Source organism: Suncus etruscus, chromosome 3 (genome assembly GCF_024139225.1).
Source record: "Suncus etruscus isolate mSunEtr1 chromosome 3, mSunEtr1.pri.cur, whole genome shotgun sequence".
Lineage (NCBI taxonomy): Eukaryota > Metazoa > Chordata > Mammalia > Eulipotyphla > Soricidae > Suncus > Suncus etruscus.
In genome coordinates this window covers 160,186,712-160,194,843 of record NC_064850.1, presented here as the reverse complement: position 1 = coordinate 160,194,843, position 8,132 = coordinate 160,186,712, and the positions used below count along the sequence as shown (strand labels likewise).

Here is an 8,132-nt window from a genome sequence, read left to right as displayed (position 1 = left end):
AGAGAGAGAGAGAGAGAGAGAGAGAGAGAGAGAGAGAGAGAGAGAGAGGAGAGAGAGAGGAAAAAGGAAAGAGAGGAGAGAGAGGAGAGAGAGAGCGAGAGAGAGGAGAGAGAGGAAAGATAGAGGAAAGAGAGGAGAGAGAGGAAAGAGAGAGGAAAGAGAGAGGAAAGAGAGAGGAAAGAGAGCAGTGTGTGTGTTAGCAGGAGTAAAAATCAAGTTTTCACATTTGGGACATGTTAGCACAAAAGTGTATTTTTTTTAGCTTGTCTGTTATTGAAAATTATAGAAAAGATTTGCATACAGGGACTGGAGCAGTGGCACAAGCAGTAGGGCATTTGCCTTGCACAAGCTAACCTAGAATGGACCGCGGTTTGATCCTCTGGTGTCCCATATGGTCCCCAAGCCAGAAACAATTTCTGAGTGCATAGCCAGGAGTAACCCTTTGAGAGTCAATGGGTGTGGCTAAAAAACAAAAATACAAAAATCCCCCAAACAAAAAATTATATTTTATTATGGTTTAAGTAAATGGGCCCCTTCCCACTATTCCGGTTTCTCCTTTTACCCATAAACGTCATTCAATCCTCAATGCCTAGTCCAGTGTACAACATTCTAAATTCTGTCCCAACTGTCTGCTATTCTTCAGTATGCAATGATCTGGTTGTGTTCTTACATCACTCTTGATCATGTGTATGCCTCTCCTCATCTGGAATTTCCTTCTGGGTCTCTGTCCTGGGGGCTGCTGCTCAAGGAACTCATTGCTGGGCCTTTCTAGAATTCTACCCCAGTGGATCCTTGATCCTTAGCCCTCATCCCTAATCTCCAGCCCTGTAGTCCTACCATGTGTCTGGGCATTGGTGGAAGGAAGAGAGAGAGAGAGAGAGAGAGAGAGAGAGAGAGAGAGAGAGAGAGAGAGAGAGAGAGAGAGAGAGAGAGAGAGAGAGAGAGAGAGAGAGAGAAAGAGAGAGAGAGAGGAGAGAGAGGAGAGAGAGAGAGAGAAAGAGAGAGAGAGAGAGAGAAGGGAGAGAGAAGAGAGAGAGGAGAGAGAAGGAGAGGGAGAGAGGAGAGAGAGAGGAGAGAGAGAAGGATAGAGAGGAAAAAGAAGAATAACCCCACCCATTATCTATCTAAATTGGATACCTTTTTGTTGACATTTATTATTTATTTATTTTTGGGGTTACACTCGGCAGCACTCTGGGGTCACTCCTGGCTCTATGCTCAGAAATCATTCCTGGCAGGCTGGAGGGACCACATGGGATGCTGGGATTTGAACCACCGTTTATCTGCATGCAAGGCAAATGCCCTACCTCCATGCTATCTCTCCAGCCCCAACCTTTTTGTTGGCCATCTCTAAATGAACTAGTTCACCTGGCGCTCCTCTCCCACTCCCTCTATGTCAAGGTATGTGATCTGTTGTTGAGACAAATCCCTGCTTCCTTATAGTCTCTAGATTCCGAGTGTGCAGGGTCTGAAGCAGTGATCTCAAACTCAATTTACCTGGGGGCCGCAGGAGGCAAAGTTGGCTGAGGCAGGGCCGCATAAGGGATTTCGCTTACTGAATATTCGCAATAAAAAATCGCATTAGTAAGAAAAAAAATCGCAAAAAATTGCATTAAACATTTGCATACCCCGAACGGAACTGCTCGGGGTATGCGAAAGTTTAATGTGATTTTTTTTCTTACTAATGCGATTTTATTGCGATTATTCAGTAAGCAAATAACCTCGAATACTGCGATATTTGAAGACCAGCCGCGGGCCACAAAATGTTGTACAGAGGGCCACAAACGGCCTGCGGGCCGCGAGTTTGAGAGCCCTGATCTGAAGAGAAGAATATGGTGGCGGGAGTGGAGGGGATGTGTAGCGGTGCACCAATTCAAGAAATGTCATCATTCCCCTTGTCTTCTGGTAAACTGATGAAAACAAAAATAAAACTGACAAAGGAATTAATTGAGGTTTACAGAACAATATCAAACTATTATCCCAGACAAGTCTCTGGTTGGGATGATTTTTCCTACACTCTGACCCAAAATTTTGATTTTTGTTTGTTTGTTTGTTTGTCTTGATTTTGGGCCACACCTGGCGGTACTCAGGGGTTACTCCTGGCTCTGTGCTCAGAAGTCGCTCCTGACAGGCTTGGGGAACCATATGAAATGCTGGGGATCGAACCCAGTTCTGTCCCAGATGGACCACGTGCAAAACAAATGCTTTACCGCTGTGCTATCACTCTGGTCCCGTGAGCCAAAATTTTAAGCTTTCTTATCCCTCTGTTGCTTAGAGGTACAGATAGTGTAGCATGGTGGGAGAACCTCCGTGTTCCGTCTTTTTGACTGGACAAGCAAACCAATTAACATTGCACTTAGTGGGAGAAAAGGACCAATGCTAATGATATAATGTGGGGAGAAATTAAAAGGCTGTAAATTCTGATGAGAATGGGATGAACCATCCTCATTGTTCTGGGTTGAGATTCATGGTGAGGTGACGATAGTTTCAATGACAGTCTTGCCTCCAATTATTTTTTCCTTAAGACAAATTTCCTCTTGGGGTGGTGTGTGATTCATTGATAGAGCACAGACACTGCTTGAACCCCAACACTTTAGTCTCTGACCTAGAACCCCTGAGAATAGCTCCCACAATGATAGCAAACAACATGCCAAAGCAAAGTTTCTGTAATGTAAAAATTCTATCTGAAATATCTCTAAATTTGGTTATCTTCCTTCTTTTTTTTGTTTTGCCTTTTTATTTATTTATTTATTTTTTGATTTTTGGGCCACACCCGGCGGTGCTCAGGGGTTACTCCTGGCTCTATGCTCAGAAATAGCTCCTGACAGGCACGGGGGACCATATGGGACACCGGGATTCGAACCGACCACCTTTGGTCCTGGATCAGCTGCTTGCAAGGCAAACGCCGCTGTGCTATCTCTCCGGGCCCTTGTTTTGCCTTTTTTTTTTTTTTTTAAATATGGAATGCTTCACAAATTTGTGTGTCATCCCTGTGCAGGGGCCATGCTAATCTCTGTGTCGTTCCAATTTTAGTATATGTGCTGCCAAAGCGAGCACTCCTTTGTTTTATATGTTTTGTTTCAGGACCACACCTGATGGTACTCAAGGCTTACTCCTGTCTCAACACTCAGGGATCACTCCTTGCGGACTTGTGGTGTGAAAACCATATGTGGTAGGATAAACCCCACTTCGCTGTATTCAAAGCAAGTGTTCTACCACAGTACTTTGCTTCACTCCTAGGTTATCTGCCTTCTTTCAGGTAATATTGGCAGTTTCTCCTGAGGTTAAAGCCTTAACTGACTCACTAACAGAACATGTGTCTATAAAGGCAAAACTGGATGTATTAGAAAAGCTTGTCTGTGCAGTTTTGGAGGAACTTATTTCTTACACTCACTTCTTTAGGGTGATAGAGACCTCAGAATTAGTCATTGTCAGTCAGAAAATCTGAGGTCCCCAGCCTGCCTCTACCAAAAACAGCTGCTATTCTCAATCACAAGCCTAGACCCTTCTGGTATGTCAGGGAGCTGGAATAGAAATGGAGAACCTGTAGTAATATTAAGAAACATACATTCTCTATTGCAACCATTTTTTATGGTACCTATATTAATTTTTTTATTATCTTTATTTAAACACCGTGATTACAAATATAATTGTACTTGTATGATTACAGTCATGTAAAAAACACACCCCTTCACCAGTGCAGGATTCCCACCACCAATTTCCCAGATTTACCTACTCCCCACCCCACCCACACCTGTACTTGAGACAGGCTTTCTTTTTCCCTCATTCATTCACATTGTTATGATAGTTTTCAGTGTAGTTATTTCTCTAACTGCACTTATCACTCTATGTGGTGAGCTTCATGTTATTAGCTGCACCTACATGGGAAGATAGGGGGAAGTAAGGGTTGGGACTGAGGCAGTAAAAGATTAGAAATGAGCTTTGTAGGGCAGTATCAAGGTCACAATACAAGATGGATATTATGGATATATAGAATATATGCATGCAATACTATCAATATGAAAACAAGGAGAAAAAATTTCCACTGACTGTCCCAACATAAACCAGTGCTAGAATGGCCTGCCCTCCTCCCAGAGCGCATTCCTATTAGTATAGGGAGAGATAGGGGGAAAGCCTGTTGACCCCTATAGAGTCCACCTAGACCGGCGCACAGGGAAGGACTGAAGTCCAGGAGAGAAAAACCCCATTCCTGGCAAGAGCTGGTCTCCAGAATCAAAGAGGAAACTGGAAGCCAGATATCTGCCCACCCTCCTCCCCATGCACCTTCCCCCTGGAGTACAGAGGGAGGGGGGAAGCCTGAGGATCACTAAGAGTCCACCTGAACCCACTTCTGGCCACCTAAGCTGGCACCCAGGGAAGGCCTGGAGTCAGGGGAAAAAGACAAGGGCAGCTGGGGGCCTGCCAAGCCTCCCAGCACTCCCCAGGCTAGGGAGAAAAGCTCTGGTATGAGGCCTCCCCAAACCCTATACCTGGCAAGAGCTGGTCTCCAGAATCAAAGAGGAAACCGGAAGCCAGATGTCTGCCCACCCTCCTCCCCATGTACCTCCCCCCTGGGGTACAGAGGGAGGGGGGAAGCCTGAGGACCACTAAGAGTCCACCTGAACCCACTTCAGGCCATCTGAGCTGGCACCCAGGGAAGGCCTGGAGTCAGGGGAAAAAAACAAGGGCAGCGGGGGGCCTGCCAAGCCTCCCAAGCCTCCCAGCACTCCCCAGGCTCCATTGGTAAGGCTGTAGATTGCTTGTTACAATGTGCAGAAATGGAATTCAGGGGTTACAAGATAAAAGCTCCTCGGCTGAGCTTTTCGGGTGTGGGTCCTGGAGAGATTACAGTCCTTGTTGTCTGTAGGCTGGCTCAGCAGAAAAGAGGCAGAGAGCATGGCTGCTGTTCTTTATAAGTCTCTGGGTTCCCAATCACGTGGCAGGAATTGGCCCCACCTTCGTTGGGCGGGGACATCTTACCGAGTGTGGGTCCTGGAGATATTACAGTCCTTGGTGTCTGTAGGCTGGCTCAGCAGAAAAGAGCTATTGCAACCATTTTTAATGAAGTCTTCCTGCCTTTTTTCCATAAAGCAGGAGAAACTTGAAATATTCAATCTTGTTATTTTTCTCTTTATGGAAATTAGAATAGCATGAAAATAAGCATTTCTCATCATCAAGTGCCCCAAAGTATTTATTTATCTTCCATAAATTTATGTATCTATTTATTTATTTTTGGTTTCGGGGACCACAATAATCTGTGCTCAGGGGCTATCCTAGACCTGTGTTTTGGAACCAAGTGTTACCAGTCTTTGAACCCACTGTGCTCAGCCCATTGAGTTATTACTCTGGCCCTATTCTTTAAATTTCAAGTTAGAGATGACAAACCTAAGCTCTTTTTAGCTTTTGTTCAGAATCATACTGTTTCCTGGACTATTAGAAGGTGTTACAAGTAGTAGAACACATACACCAAGTTTTGATGAAAACTTATATGATTTAAAATAATATTACTATAACATGGGGAAGAAAGTCTATAACAAAATCTCTAAGAAGAGTGAATGCTGTGTCTAGTACAGGGGTCTCAAACTCGCGACCTGCAGGCCGTTTGTGGCCCTCCGTACATGTGGCCCGCGTCAGGCCTTCAAATATCTCAATATTCGCGATTATTCGCTTAATGAATAATCACAATAAAAATCGAATTAGTAAGAAAAAAATCGCATTAAACATTCGCATACCCTGAGCATACCGTTCGTGGTATGCAAATGTTTAATGTGATTTTTTGAGATTTTTTTTCTTACTAATGTGATTTTTATTGTGAATATTCGGTAAGCGAATACTCGCGAATACTTTGCGCCTAGCACAGACGTCATTTCCGCTGCTCCTGCCATTGTCCCTTGCATTATCGGAGGCCTAAGGGAGAGAAGGGAGAGAAGTTTATTACATAATTAGATTTTGTCAGAAAAAAAAGGAATTAGATTTTGTCATACCTTCATCATGACTTTATCAAAGCCTGCAGTGAAGAAAAGGATTGAAGACAAGCACAGACAATTTCAGGAAAAGTGGGAGAGGCAGTATTTCTTTGTTGAGCACAGGGCATCCCCACATGTCTTATTTGATCAGAGAAAGTTGCAGTGCACAAGGAATACAACTTGAAACACCATTATTCAACTAAACATGCTGAGGAATGTGCAAAATATCAAGGAAATGAGAGAGCCAAGCGGGTTGCCAGTCTTAAAGCATGTCTAATGAGGCAACAAGATTTCTTCAAGAGGGTCCAGAGAAATAGCACATCGGCTTTTGCCTTGCAAGCAGCCGATTCAGGACCAAAGGTGGTTGGTTCGAATCCCGGTGTCCCATATGGTCCCCCGTGCCTGCCAGGAGCTATTTCTGAGCAGACAGCCAGGAGAAACTCCTGAGCACTGCCGGGTGTGGCCCCCAAACAAAAACAAACAAAAAACATTTCTTCAAGAAAGCAACCAAAGAGAATGTTGATCAGTCGAAGCTAGTTACATGGTTAGTGAGATGATTGCTAAGGCAGGGAAACCATTCACAGAAGGATAGTTTGTTAAAAAATGCATGTTACAGGCTGCAAGTATTATCTGTCTGGAAAAGAAAGGTCAGTTTAGCAAAGTCAGCCTTTCTGCCAACACTGTGGCAGAGCACATTTCTGACATGTCAAGTGACATGTGTGAGAAAGCGAAATTTTTTATTTATTTATTTATTTATTTTTTTTTTTGGTTTTTGGTTCACACCCGGCAGTGCTCAGGGGTTACTCCTGGTTGTCTGCTCAGAAATAGCTCCTGGCAGGCAGGGGGGACCATATGGGACACTGGGATTCGAACCAACCACCTTTGGTCCAGGATTGGCTGCTTGCAAGGCAAACGCTGCTGTGCTATCTCTCCGGGCCCGAGAAAGCCAAATGTTTTGATTCATACTCAGTTGCTCTTGATGAGGGCACTGCGCAGCTCACAATTTATGTCTGTGGTGTTGATTGCAATTTTGAATTGACAGAGGAGCTGTTCACAATAATTCCAATGCATGGTCAGACCACCGCTAATGAGATATTTCGGCATCTGTGTGATGCCATTGAGAATGCAGGTTTGCCATGGAAGAGGTTTGTTGGAATAATAACCGATGGAGCGCCATCGATGACAGGGAGGAAAAATGGACTGGTGTCACTTGCTCCAAAAAAATTTGAAGAGGAGGGTGTAGAGAAGGCCATTGCTCTTCACTGCATTATCCATCAGCAGGCCCTTTGCAGTAAATGTCTGCCATGTGACAATGTGATGTCTGTTGATGTGAAATGCATCTACCAAATCAGATCCAGGGGCTTACAGCACAGGAGGTTCCGTGCTTTTTTAGAGGAAATGGAGTCAGAATATGGAGATGTGCTCTATTTCACAGAGGTACGTTGGCTCAGCAGGGGAAATGTCCTGAAAAGATTTTTTGAGTTGAGAGAAGAAGTGAAAGCCTTCATGGAGAAGGATGGGAATGCTGTTTCTGAGCTGAGTGATCACAAATGGCTCATGGATTTAGCTTTTCTTGTTGACATCACACATAAGCTGAATGTACTAAACAAGATGTTTCAAGGCCCGGGGCAGTTTATCAGTGCTGCTTATGACAATGTGAGAGGATTCTCCAAAAAACTTGTGTTATGGAAATCCCAGCTCTCTTAGACAAACCTTTGCCATTTCCCAGCATGCAAGGAACTTGTGGATGCAGGCATACCATTCAATGGTGAGAAATATGTTGATGCTAATTTTAAGCTAGAGAAGGAATTTGATGACAGATTTGCAGACTTCATAAAGCACAGAGTCACTTTCCAAATTTTTGTGGACCCCTTTTCCTTTGATGTGCAAGATTCCCCTCCTGTACTTCAAATGGAGCTCATTGACCTGCAACGCAACTCTGATCTCAAAGCCAAGTTCAGGGAGATTAGTGGAAAAGCAGATATGCATGGGCAATTTTTGAGAAAATTGCCCCCCAGCTTCCCTGAGCTTTCCCGAATGTTCAAGCGCACCATGTGTTTTTTGGGAGCACATATTTGTGTGAAAAGTTATTCTCCACATTGAACTTCAATAAGCCAAAGTACAGGTCTAGACTTAATGATGATCATCTTCAAGCCATACTGAGGGTCT

At 44.1% G+C, this 8,132-nt stretch overlaps 1 non-coding gene across 1 annotated transcript; it reads right to left on the bottom strand.

The window, feature by feature from the left end:
• Nucleotides 1-2,950: 2,950 nt before the first annotated feature.
• LOC126004742 (U6 spliceosomal RNA) lies at nucleotides 2,951-3,054 on the bottom strand. The gene has a single exon (XR_007494003.1). It is a non-coding gene; the product is annotated as a U6 spliceosomal RNA (small nuclear RNA).
• Nucleotides 3,055-8,132: the final 5,078 nt, after the last annotated feature.